The following is a 14589-nucleotide window of genomic DNA, read 5'->3' as shown; positions in this document are numbered from 1 at the left end:
AAGAAACAATCTGTGAGGTGAATAGAGAGCCTACATCTTGGGAGCAAATCTTTACCCCTCACACATCAGATAGAGCACTAATCTCTAGGGTATATAAAGAACTGAAAAAGCTAAGCAACCAAGAAAACAAATAACCCAATCAATAAATGGGCCAAGGACCTGAACAAATACTTCTCAGAAGATGATATACAATCAATCAACCAACAAATATATGAAAAAATGGTCAACATCATTAGCAATTAGAGAAATGCAAATGAAAACTACTCTAAGATTTCATCTCACTCCAGTCAGAATGGCAGTTACTATGAAGACAAATAACAATAAATGTTGGCGAGGATGTGGGGGAAAAGGTACACTCATATACTGCTGGTGGGACTGCTAATTGGTGCAGCCAATATGGAAAGCACTATGGAGATTTCTTGGAAAATTGGTAATGAAACCACCATCTGACCCAGCTATCCCTCTCCTCGGTCTATACCCAAAGGACTTAAAAACAGCATACCACAGGGACACAGCCACATCAATGTTTATAGCAGCACAATTAACAATGGCTAAACCAACCTAGATGCACTTCAATAGATGAATGGATTAAAAAATGTGGTATATATACACAATGGAATATTACTCAGCAATAAAAGAGAATAAAATCATGGCATGTGCAGGTAAATGGATGGAGTTAGAGAAGATAATGCTAAGTGAAGTTAGCCAATCCTAAAAAACCAAATGCCAAATGTTTTCTTTGATATAAGGAGGCTGATTCATAGTGGGATGAGGAGAGGGAGCATGGGAGGAATACATGAACTCTAGATAGGGCAGAGGGATTGGAGGCAAAGGTAGGGGGCATGGGGTTATTAATGATGGTAGAATGTGATGATCATTATTATCCAAAGTACAGGTATGAAGACACGAATTGGTGTGAATATACTTTGTATACAATCAGAGATATGAAAAAATGTGCTTTATATGTGTAATAAGAATTGTAATGCATTCCGCTGTCATATATAAAAAAACTAACGTGTTAGTCAAAATATATTGATTTTGTATATTCAAATAAGCATATATGAGCAAAAGCAATATTCTAAATGTTTATGAATGCAACTAAATGGTATCAGCTCAGATTCACTTTGTTGCAAGTATCAGATAATCCAAACAGTCTTAAGCCCCCCAAAAGGATTTTAAATTAAAATTTAAAAAATAGCCTTTGGGAACATGTATTAAAAGTAGGTGGTTATGCTGACTTAAGGCATAGCTAAATTTAAGAACAAATGATTTCAAATGAATTTGTTTTCACTTAGTTTCTCTATGCTGCCTTGGCTTCAGTCTTGGTTTTATATAAAGATGGTGGTAACAAGTAAAAGCCTACTATGTAAAAGCTAGTATCTCTTCTCCATATCTTATGTTATCTTCTGGCTCCAAGTTGGCTTTCTATAATCCAATAACAATGTAGTCAATGAATAGTGAGAATTTTGGGGCACAGGTCACATACCCATACTTGGAAAAAGGGGTAACGACAGCTCAATAGTGGAAGTGGTTTTCTAGAGGAAAAATAGAATGATAACCAAAAAGTATATGTGTCCACAATATTTGAAAATATATTTGAAAAGGGGAACATTTTGGCCTATTTAAAGGACAAATACGAGATCAGGGTGATAGGACTAAAGAAAGATTTCCTACCTTAATGATTTCCTATTTACAGACAATCAGAAAAAAAAATCAGAAACTTCAATTGGGGGTGGGGGGAAGCCAAGTCTTGAACAGGTACTTAGCAAAAGAGGAGTTATGAATGACAAATAAATATGAAAAGGTTCTCAAACTTAAGGAAATATAAAGTAATGCTACAAAGATAGCAAAATACACTCACCAGCTAAACAAATATTAAAGGTTGACAAAGCCTAGTGCTGACAAGGATTTAAAAAACTTGAATTTCACATACAGCATGTTAAACAGCCAATTACTAAAATATTTGATAAAATTGCTTTTCATGGGCTGGTGTCACAGCATAATGATAGAGCTCTTGCCTATCATGTGTGAGAAGATGGGTTTGATTCTTAGCATTGCATATAAATAAACAAAGGTACAACTAAAAAATATTTTTTAAATTGAAATAGCAATGAAAATGACATAACTTGGATGATTCTCAGAAACATTACATTGAGGGAAAGCAGCCAGATATAAAATACAAAGTGATGAGTTATATGAAGCTTTAAATAACTTTTATATATGGTATATGTAAAGATTTTCCATTTATATAGTTTTAAAACATGAGAAACATGTTTTGGATGCAAAAACTCGTAACAGCAGTGAGTTATGGGTAAAAAGAATATAGAAATTGAGAAGGGGCATGAGGTAGTTTCTGTGGGGCTGGCAATGCTCTTCTGGGGTACTGGAAACTGTGACAGGTAATGAGTGAGGAAAAGAGCTTTCTTTGCCTCACTTTTGTACTTTTTTATATATACAAAATGGTGTAGTTCAACAAAACACATATTTAAAAATAGTTCACCTTATTGTATAGAGGATAGATTTAAGGCAAGAGATTATGTTTTAAATGGAAATAGGGTTCTGAAAAAAAGTGGACTGATTCTGTATATGTTTTAGAGGTAGAATAGGCAGAATTCTCTGATGTATTATTGCATATAGAGAAAAAAGAAAAGAGAGGCATCAAGGTAAGTTTAGCTACTAAATCTCAAGTCCAAATATTCATGTCAAAGATGGGGGCATATATGTTCACAGAAAGATGGAGTGGATAATTGTGTTAGATGATACTTAGGATTTCAGTAATAAGGACAGAGAAGGTTGGAAATGACATTAGAATTCAACAAGGAAAATACGGATGATCTGACAAGAGCAATGCCAGGTTTATTCTGGAGATGGAATCCTGAATGGAACATGCTATAAAGAGTAATTATAAGGCAAGAAATGGGAAAAAACAGTTTTAGATAAATCTGTGAGTAGTTGTTTTTCTTTATTTCTGTGAATGGGGAGAAAATGCAAATAAAAGAGCAAGTTGAAAAAGTATGCAGTCAGAACAACTTATTTATTTATGTTGGATGGTAGAGAAGAGCCCAGTAATAAAGAATAAAAAAAAAAAAAACCTGACTTAATAATTACAACCCACAATTGTTGCATTGCATTTTCCTTCCCTTTGTCTTCCAAAACAGAAAGTTACTTTCTAAAAAACCTTTTGACTTATTACTTGAAGAACAAATGGTCAAATTTTTCTATTTTTTAAGTTTTGTTACAGAAAAAATCCACTTATGACAAAGTCCATAGCTTAATAACCACTGTATCCCAGGTATCTAGAAAAGTCCTTGACAGAAAAAGCACTGAATGAATATTTATAAGGCATGAAATAATAGAAAAAAATATATAAAATTTAGTGTTATACTGGTCTAGGCAGTGTTGATGTTCAAAATATTTAAAATCAGTGAGGCTGTGCATATCAACTGGATATCTTCACCAGGTCTGGGTTTAAATTCTTGCTTCATTCCCTGTGAGACTTTTAAAATGAAGGTAAGTCAGTTAAATTATCTAAAAATCATCTTATCATCTAAACATGCTGATGGTAATAATTCATAGGATTGTATTTATGATGAAACAGTATATGAAAAACCCCCATTTCAGTGCCGGCACATTGAAGATATTAAATAATGTTTGGGGTTTTTTTTTTTTCTAGAATGCTTTTAAATGAGTTATATTTGTAGTTAGATAAAAAAATTAAACATGTAAAAACCAGTACAGAATGAGAATACTTTAATTATCTTCTTTCATGATTTTTCTCAAGTGCTCAGCTTAACAAATTATTTATTTTGTTTCTAATCTTTAAAATGCATTTACCCTTAATCTTCTCTATGATGTAAATTTAACAGTCACTGTTCATTCATTTACCTAATTAACAAATTTGTGCATATATGCTAACCTTAGATTATACTTAATGATTCAACAAATACTTATTAAGAGTCTATGAATATCTGTGCAAAACTGTAATTTATCTTTATAATTCTGGGAATAGTTTATGCAGATACTGGGGATACTTCTAGCATAGTTTCAAGATGCATAATAAAAATACTTTTTCTTTTCTTGTTTAATAATAAAGATAACTGATGGATTTCATCCAAGTCAGAAATCAAAGTAGACTGAAAGAGAAAACTTAATGGCATACTAAAGGCTGGTATCTTTGCAACAACTATATTACGCTACTTTAAATTATTTTAAGGGTAAAATAAGTAATAAAGTAAAATAACAATAATTTTCTATATTGTGTTAAATATCAACTTCAAATCTTATTAATGAATTTATATGCTTTTGGACTATATAGGATGGCTAAAAATACCCCAGTTTATTCAGTATACTGAGACTTAAAATAATAAAATAGATTCAATAATGATAATTAAAATTAAGTTCTTAAGACAATCTATCAAATAAAATTGTGCTCTAAATGAAAAAGAATTGTGTGAGGAGATTAAACAAGAAGAGTTTGGGGGCTGTGGCTGTGGCTCAGTGGTAGAGAGCTCACCTGGCAGGCATGAGGCACTGGGTTCGATCCTCAGCACCATGTAAAAATAAAAAATAAAGGTATTGTGCCCATCTACAACTAAAAATACACACACACACACACACACACACACACACACACACACATATATATATATTTTAAAGGAGTATGAATTTCAAACCACTTACTTTCCCTTTCATGTACCCATTCTCAATTGACTTTTATCTAAGCTGCATTGTCATAAAATCATATGGTTGATATGGTTAAAGGTAAAATTTAATTCCATTAATGCTATGGAAGAATAGTTTTTTAAGTCAACCACTTTCTTCAAGCTGCAAGACACAAAAACAAAGTCTCAATCTAATCTAATTAGAAAATTTCAACTTGTCATTCAAAATGATTTATATTGTCATTTATTTTTTTTCTTATTTTAGAAATAAATATCATAACCCTAATAACTAATTTGAGTGATGACTCTTTTATGCTTGATTCTAATAAGTATAAAAATGATTGTTTCAAGGATCACTACACAAATAAAGAAATGACTGAAGAGTTTTAAAATGAGAATGTGAAGATGAAAGTACTTTAAAATTGCATAATGCAAAACTGAATGCATACTTCCTCAGTGTATCACATTTCAATTTGTAAACATGACAAGCTGAAAATAATAATAATTCAGAATTCTTCCCTGGAAAGACACAAACTAAAGTCTCTAAGCCAATCACAAATAAAGCACACACAGACAGACAGACACACACACACACACACACACACACACAACAAAGCAAAAAAGATAGATCATCTAGTGATGCCAAGCTGGAAAAATGGCATTATTTTCCCTTTGAACTTCATTAACTATTTACATAATTGATAGGTACATAAAAAATATAATTTCAGCCTGAAAATTGAACCATACCTATGCTTAGAATAGACATTTAATGACAATATAAAAATATCATATTATAAAAGAAAGCGAATAGTCTAGTTTTATTCATTCCTTTCCATTTAAATTACAATTAAAACATAAAAGAAAAATATACAGACTATAGAGGACAAAAAGTAGGTTAAGAAGTCATCATTGAACAAAGAATTTCAATTACATTCTGAAAGAAACTGGGGGTAGATGTCTGGCCAAATGAAATGGTGCCCAGGAAGCTTCAATACAGAATATACTGTAGAGAACTCCACAACAAAAATGGAAAACAATCTTCCTTGAAAAGCATGTGAGGCTCTATAAGGTTTTGAAAAGAAGGTTCTTAAAAAAAAGAGAAAAAATTTAAGAAGTAGAATGCATTTCATTATATCAATAAAAATCAGGAAGAAAGTGAAACATCATACAATATGATAAAGAAGAAATGTTTCTTTATTCAGCAAGAAAAAAATTGAAGACAAAACTTCAGGCAAGAAAAAAAGCATGAACATCAAATTTATCATCTGAATATGGACTAAAATGTGACATGATTTTGAGGAGTTATTGGTGTATGTGATCTTGATACAAGAATTGTTTTTGAGTCAGAGTTTACAAGATTAGATTTTTAAGAAAAATAGTTATCTAAGCAGACCAGCTGGCTTTGTAAGGAACAATACATTTGTGCATCAATGTAAGCTTAAAAAAGCCCTCAGATACACAGAAAAAATGTAAATATAAAGATTAAGCTATAATTTCACCATTCATAGTATAGATTGAATATTGCCCAAAGCTGATAAATTAAAAAGCAGAGCGGGCAGGGTGGTATATGTCTGTAATCCCAGAGGCTTCAGGAGGCTGAAGCAGAAGGATCTCAAGTTCAAAGCCACAGCCTCAGCAAAAGCGAGGCACTAAACAACTCAGTGAGACCCTGTCTCTAAACAAAATACAAAATAGGGTTAGGTTTGTGGCTCAGTGGCCACAAACAAGTAGAGCATAAAGTCATGCATTCAGGTAACTATATGCAAAACTACAATGCCAGTTTTAAAAAAATGTTTGCTTTTAAGACCTAATGTATGCCACAGGGTAAGGAATTGTTGACTTTTAATTAGACTTCCTTTTTTTAAAAAAGGCAATTGAATCATAGCATGTGCAAATTATTACAATACAAAGAAAGTCCAAATTTTAAAATATTTTAAAAAGAAGTTACAGAAAAGATTGTAAAGAATGTATAGACATTAGAAGAATATACTTCAAAATGTAATAGTGTTGTATATATTGTGGTTTTGTCAATAATTTTTTTAATTTTTTGATGTTAAAGAATTTTGAGTACTAAGCAAGCACTGTATGACTGAGCTACACCCCCAGTCCAAAAATTTATTATTAAGGCCTTCATCATATCTTGAGATAAGTGGACTATGAAAGTTTCATGATTTGCTTATTTTCCTTTTCTAACAAAACTGGATGTGAAAATTGGTGTTGAAAACTTCTAAAAACTCCTGTTTTATAAAGAAATTATTTTGTTTTAGTGTCCAAGAAGCTACTGTAGACTACAATTCACTAATACTTGGTTCCGTGTTTAAAAAGTTAGTTTAAAGCAGGTTTAAAACTGGATAGTTTGAATAATTTTAAGAAGGTCTGAGACTTAGAGGCTATCTTGAGTTTTTTGTTACTTGGCCCTAGGTTCATTACCACAAGTGAATAGCGGCATGGTAAGAGCATGCAAAAGGTTGTTAGAAATGTGGCCTCCTGATTGGCTGATTTCCATTTTAAAAGTACACTCCTAGGCCAGTTATTTTCTATCTCTAAATATTGGGCTATTATTTGGGAGGGGCGATGATTCTAGGCTTAGCAAAGCATCAGAATGTAAAAGCATCAGAACATAGGAAATTAGAAGTAGAACTAATATGTTCACTCAAGGTATAGAACAACGACTAAGAATAAGACTAAGCCTGGTACTATTATAAGAAAAAAAAAAAAAAGCTAGAGCAATTTATCTTGGTCTCTAGAAAATTCTTCGATAAAATACTTGCCCCAGTCTCTTGCTCACTTTTCTATCTGGTTGTCTTTATGCTTTTAATATTCTAAACTTTATATATCCTGGTTATCAGGTATTTGTTTTTGCTGTTTCCACTTGTTCCCAGTAACTTTTCCCATTTTGTGGATTCCATTTCACTATTTTTATTACTATTTGATGCCTTTTTAAAAAAATAAATAACATGAAATCTACCCTCTTAAATTTTTTTAATATAATAGTTATATGTACATCGTTAAACAGTAAATCTCTAGAACTTTTTCATCTTCACTTTTATCATCTTTTATGACTACTGAAATATCTTCTGAACAGCAACTCTATTTTCGGCAACCCCAATTCAGGCAGCCACCATTCTGCTTTCTACTACTATGAGATTGACTACTTACATATGGTACGTAAGTGAAATAATGCTGTATTCGTCTTTCAGTATCTGGCTTATATTATGTAGCCTAGTATTCTCTAGTTTCATCTATGTTGTTGCGTGATATGGTTTCATCATTTTTAAGACTGATAATATTCTATTGTACATATACACCACATTTTATTTATCCATTCATCTGATGATGCCAATTGTCCACTTTCTTGCCAACATAAATTACTTTTAAGATTTTTTTTGAAAATGGCCATCCTGATAAGGTGTGCGGTGATCTCTGAGCTTCTGAATTCCATTTCCCTGATAATTACTGATGCTACGCTTATTTTCATAGAATTATTGACCATTTCAATGCCTTCTTTAGAGAAATGTAAATTCAAGTCCCTTGCCCATTTTTTAATCAGGTTACTTGGTGTTTTGATATTGAGTTGTATGAATTCCTTATATATTTTGTATGTTAACTTCTTATCAAATGCATGTTTTGCATGTATTTCCTTCTATTCTATGGGTTGCCTTTTCACTGGGATTGTTTCCTTTGCTAGATGGATACATTTTAATTAGAAAACAGTCATACTTGTTCATTTTTGCTTTTTTGGTGTTTTTTGGGGGGTGGGGGGGGGTTGGCCTGTACATTGGGAGTTATATCCAAGAAATCTTTGCCAAGAATAATGTTACAAAGCCTTTTCTCTGTTTCTGAGTTTTAGTTTTTCATCTTACATTTAACATAGGTTAAGCTGTTAAGCTATTTTGATTTGATTTCTGTTTATAATGCTCCAATTTCCTTCTTCTGCATGTGAATATTGAATTTTCTGTTGCTGTTTCCTGTTGTTTATTCCCATATTTCATCTCCCTATTCTTCATATCAAACTTCTGAAGGACCATTACTTTTTATTCACCAACATGTTTCTGCCTGGAAATAACTGCATTTAGATATTGTGCATACAATTATGATATTCATATTTTATTTTGGGAAAAATATTTCAGAAACTAATTCCTGTTAACTAAAAAAGTATTTCAAGTCAAAAAGTTATCAATGAAGCACAGATTATAAGTCCTGTACAAGACTAGGTGCTAGAGGTAAGTATACAGATAACTTTTGTAAATGGAAAAAAATACCATAATAATTCTGCCAACATCCATCTTTTTGAAAAGTACATACAATCTCTTTTAACATTTAAGAACTTATCATCCCTTTTCTGTTTGAATTTATTTCATCTCAGTTCCCACATAAGCTTATACCAATGTAATAATTTTAGTATTTAAAAATACTTTGATCACCCTATCATATTTCCCTACTAAAAAAAGCCAATTTTCAAATTTCCAAGAACATAGGTTCTAAAAATTCTCTTTAGTATTGTCATTCGATTACTGAACACTATAGATCAAATAGCAAACATATCACAAATTATAATCTTTATAAATATCAAAAGTAAACTTTTACTATAAATACATGTCATAGCAAACTAGATTATGACCCTTCTGCCCCTCATCCCCTCCATTAAGTCACATACCCCAAAGTGAATATTACATATTGCTAGAAAGACACATGGTTCAGGCTAATCCATTTTATATTCTTCCATTTCAAACATTTGGGAGTGTAAAGGTTTCTGGTTATAGCATTTGTCATTTTTTAAACTCCTATATTATATAGCCAAAATCACATGGGGGTGTGCCATTAAAAATTAGTTTTAATAATGAGCTGACCTTCAATAGACGAATGGATAAAAAAAATGTGGCATTTATACACAATGGAGTATTACTCTGCATTAAAAAATGACAAAATCATAGAATTTGCAGGGAAATGGATGGCATTAGAGCAGATTATGCTAAGTGAAGCTAGCCAATCCCTAAAAAACAAATGCCAAATGTCTTCTTTGATATAAGGAGAGTAACTAAGAACAGAGTAGGGACGAAGAGCAGGAGAAGAAGATTAACATTAAACAGGGATGAGAGGTGGGAGGGAAAGGGAGAGAGAAGGGAAATTGCATGGAAATGGAAGGAGACCCTCAGGGTTATACAAAAGTACATACAAGAGGAAGTGAGGGGAAAGGGAAAAATAATACAAGGGGGAGAAATGAATGACAGTAGAGGGGGTAGAGAGAGAAGAGGGGAGGGGAGGGGAGGGGGGATAGTAGAGGATAAGAAAGGCAGCAGAACACAACAGACACTAGTATGGCAATATGTAAATCAATGGATGTGTAACTGATGTGATTCTGCAATCTGTATATGGGGTAAAAATGGGAGTTCATAACCCAGTTGAATCAAAGTGTGAAATATGATATATCAAGAAATATGTAATGTTTTGAACAACCAACAATAAAAAAATTATTTAAAAAAATAATAATAGGAAGGAAGACGGCGGCGAGGGGAGTGCATTGCCCCCGTGTGCTGCTTCACTGTGTGGGAGTATGACAAGTCAGGATGGCTAAAGGATATCTTGTTAGGAATTTCCAGCAATAGTGGGGTGCTCCGGAACATGGAGGAAGGATTTCCATCGCACGAGGATCAGCTACGGGGACTCAAACCCGAGAGGTTTGTCGCACGGAGGGTAACACTGCTTATTCAGCAAATCGCCCCGCGGCTAGAATCTGCAGCGTGCGCTGGGATAGAGACGCAGGGTTACAGCGCTGCACTTTCTGCCAGCCGCGCAAGCACCGTACTCAGGGCTGAATTCTGGGTTCGAGACGGGGGAAGGAAGCAGTCCATCTCGGTTCTCCACACCGGTCAGACCACAGAGGAGGCCAGCAGCCTCCATGTTGGTAAACTGACGTAACCACCCCTGTTTTCGACTGACCGCAGCTCATTCAGCCATAGAACAGGTAATTTCAGGCTGCAATTCGCCTGCGGCTTGCAGACAGATTGCTAGGGCTCAGCGCCTGGGTGCTTCTTAGAACCTGATCTTATCGGAGTGAATACCCAGCGCGGGGTGGCCGAGTTCCGGCTCCCGGAACCGCCCTGGCCCAGGGCTGCTGAGCCTGCGGAGGCTGCTTCTTGGACCCTGCTCCTACCAGGGCATACAACAAGCACTAAGCAGCCGAATTACGGCTCCCAGAACTGAGCCCGCGGGGACTGCTTCTTGGAGCTTACATTTATAGGAGCTTACACCGAGCACGGAGCGGCCGAGTTCCGGCTCCCGGAACTTCCCTGGCCCGGGGCTAGGAGCCCGCGGAAACTGCTTCTCGGTCCGGGTCCTGCTGAGGGGCGGTCAGGACTCACCCGGTGCTTTGGTTGCCCGGCAAGGGGAACGAAATGCTGCCATTCGCATAGGATACCAACATGGCAGAGATCTGATGTCTGCAGAAAGCGGCGGAGGAGGGAACTTCATCAATACCAGTGGTGACATAAGCAGTTGGTCTCCTGGTAGGGGGGGTGAGGCACAGTCACCCGAGTCTCCTCAATTTGTCGTCGAGCCAGAGGGAAGGAGCCGGGCCGCCGCCAGCGCCCGGAGCAGGCCCAGCGGCTCGCCAGCGTGGTGACCGCGTGACCCCAATTGGAGAGGGGGCGGAGCGGAGCTGCCACCCGCAACCGCAAGGTGGGCAGACCCGCGACCCAGTGGTACATGGACGTGGTAGGAGGGGCAGGGCAGAGCCGCGGTTCGCGCTGTGACGAAAGAGCGTGCAAGGTAAACAGACCTGTGACAGCCTGGCGGGTCAGGCCCAGTGGCCTGCCAGTGTGGTACACACGTCAACCCAACTGGAGTAGGGGCAGAGCAGATCCTTCTCCCACGCCCGGATCAGGCCCTGCCGGTGTGGTGGTCACGTGACCCCAACTGGAGTGGGGGCGGAGCGGAACCGCCACCCGTGCCCGCAGGGTGAGCAGACCAGTGATCAACCTGCAGATCAGGCCCAGGGGTCCGCAGGCGGGGTAGGAGGGGCAGGGCAGATCCGCCGCCCGCGCCTCCAAGGTAGGCAGACCTACAACAAACCGGCGGATCAGGCCCAGGAGCCTGCCGGCGTGGTACAAACACCACCCTAATTGGAGTAGTGGCAGAGCAGAGTCGCCGCCCGTGCCAGGAACAGGCCCAGCGTCCTGCAGGCGGGGTAGTCACGACACCCCAATTGGAGTAGGGGCAGAGCAGAGCCTCCACCCGTGCCCGAAAGGTGGGCAGATCTGCGACCGACCAGCGGGACAGGCCCAGTGGCCTGCCGGTACGACAGACACGTCACCCCATTTGCAGTAGGGGCAGAGTAGAGCCACCGCCCGCGCCTGCAAGGTAGGCAAACCTGCAACCGACCGGCGGATCAGGCCCGGTGGCCTGCCGGCGTGGTACACTCGTCACCCCAATTGGAGTAGGGGCAGAACAGAGCCGCCGCCAGCTCCCAGAACAGGCCCAGTGACCTGCCGGCGTGGTAGCCACGACACCCCAATTGGAATAAGGAGAGAGCAGAGCCGCCGCCCGCACCTGCAGGAAAGATACGCAAGCAGTATGAAAAGACAAGGAAAGAAAGGACCACAAGCAATGCAGGTCAACGCAACTTTAGAAGAGGTAACAGCTGCAGCAGATGGAATGTCAGATAAAAAATTCAGGATATACATGCTTCAGATGATCTGGAGTATCAAGGAAGACATTAAACAGCAAAATCAGACAATGAAAGATCACTTCGACAACGAATTACGCAAACAAATCCAGGAAGCAAAGGATCAACTATACAGGGAGATAGAGGTTATAAAAAACAAACAAACAGAAATCCTAGAAATGCAGGAAGCAATAAACCAACTTAAAAACTCAATGGAGAATACTACCAGCAGAGTAGAACACTTAGAAGATAGAACATCAGACAATGAAGACAAAGTATTTCAACTGGAAAAGAACATAGACAGCTCAGCAAGACTGTTAAGAAACCATGAGCAGAACATCCAAGAAATATGGGATAACATTAAGAGACCAAACTTAAGAGTCATTGGGATACAGGAAGGGACAGAGCTCCAAACCAAAGGAATGAGAAGTCTATTCAATGAAATAATACAAGAAAACTTCCCAGACTTGAAGAATGAGACAGAATCCCAAATCCTAGAAGCCTACAGGACGCCGAATGTGCAAAATCATAAGAGATCCACACCTAGACACATTATAATGAAGATGCCCAACATACAGAATAAGGAGAGAATTTTAAAAGCTACAAGAGAAAGGAAGCAGATTACATTTAGGGGTAAGCCAATCAGGATAACAGCTGATCTTTCAACACAGACTCTGAAAGCTAGAAGATCCTGGAATAACATATTTCAAACACTGAAAGAAAATGGGTTCCAACCAAGAATTGCGTATCCAGCGAAATTAAGCTTCAGGATGGAGGATGAAATTAAAACCTTCCACGATAAACAAAAGTTTAAAGAATTCGCAGCTAGAAAACCATCTCTTCAAAACATCCTCGCCAAAGCATTACAGGAAGAGGAAAAGGAAAATAACAATGAAAACCAACAGTGGGAGGTAGGACAGTAAAGGGGGGGGGGAATAATCAAAGAGGAAAACAAACCATGTTTAGTAACAGAAATAAACAAATATGGCTGGAAGAACAACCCATATCTCAATAATAACCCTAAATGTTAATGGCTTAAACTCACCAATTAAGAGACACAGGCTAGTAGAATGGATCACAAAACAAGACCCAACAATATGCTGCCTACAGGAGACGCATTTGATAGGAAAAGACTTACATAGGCTGAAGGTGAAAGGTTGGGAAAAATCATATCACTCATATGGACTTCGGAAACAAGCAGGAGTGTCCATACTCATATCAAATAAAATAGATTTCAAGCCAAAGTTAATCAAAAGAGATAAAGAGGGACACTACATACTGCTTAAGGGAACCATACACCAACAAGACATAACAATCATAAATATTTATGCCCCAAACAATGGTGCAACTATGTTCGTCAAACAAACTCTTCTCAAGTTCAAGAGTCTAATAGACCACCATACCATAATCATGGGAGACTTCAACACACCTCTCTCGCCACTGGACAGATCTTCCAAACAAAAGTTGAATAAGGAAACTATAGAACTCAATAACACTATTAATAACCTAGACCTAATTGACATATATAGAATATACCACCCAACATCAAGCAGTTACACTTTTTTCTCAGCAGCACATGGATCCTTCTCAAAAATAGATCATATATTATGTCACAGGGCAACTCTTAGACAATATAAAGGAGTAGAGATAATACCATGCATCTTATCTGATCATAATGGAATGAAACTGAAAATCAACGATAAAAGAAGGAAGGAAAAAGCATACATCACTTGGAGAATGAACAATAGGTTACTGAATGATCAATGGGTTATAGAAGACATCAAGAAGGAAATTAAAAAATTCTTAGAGATAAATGAAAACACAGACACAACATATCGGAATCTATGGGACACATTGAAAGCAGTTCTAAGAGGAAAATTCATTGCTTGGAGTTCATTCCTTAAAAAAAGAAAAAACCAACAAATAAATGATCTCATACTTCATCTCAAAATCCTTGAAAAAGAAGAGCAAAACAACAGCAAAAGAAGTAGAAGGCAAGAAATCATTAAAATCAGAGCTGAAATTAATGAAATCGAAACAAAAGAAACAATTGAAAAAATTGACAAAACTAAAAGTTGGTTCTTTGAAAAAATAAACAAAATCGACAGACCCTTAGCGATGCTAGCGAAGAGAAGAAGAGAGAGAACTCAAATTACTAGCATACGGGATGAAAAAGGCAATATCACAACAGACACTTCAGAAATACAGAAGATAATCAAAAACTATTTTGAATCCTTATACTCCAACAAATTAGAAGATAGTGAA

At 37.0% G+C, this 14589-nt stretch overlaps 1 protein-coding gene across 1 annotated transcript in view; it reads right to left on the bottom strand.

Annotated features, from left to right (window-relative positions):
• Zcwpw2 (zinc finger CW-type and PWWP domain containing 2) overlaps positions 1-14589 on the bottom strand; it is a 136225-nt gene that overhangs the window by 114197 nt on the left and 7439 nt on the right. The gene's annotated exons all lie outside the window — the stretch shown is intronic.

This window comes from Marmota flaviventris, chromosome 1 (assembly GCF_047511675.1).
Source record: "Marmota flaviventris isolate mMarFla1 chromosome 1, mMarFla1.hap1, whole genome shotgun sequence".
Classification (NCBI taxonomy): Eukaryota; Metazoa; Chordata; class Mammalia; order Rodentia; family Sciuridae; genus Marmota; species Marmota flaviventris.
This window is presented reverse-complemented; position numbering and strand designations above follow the sequence as displayed.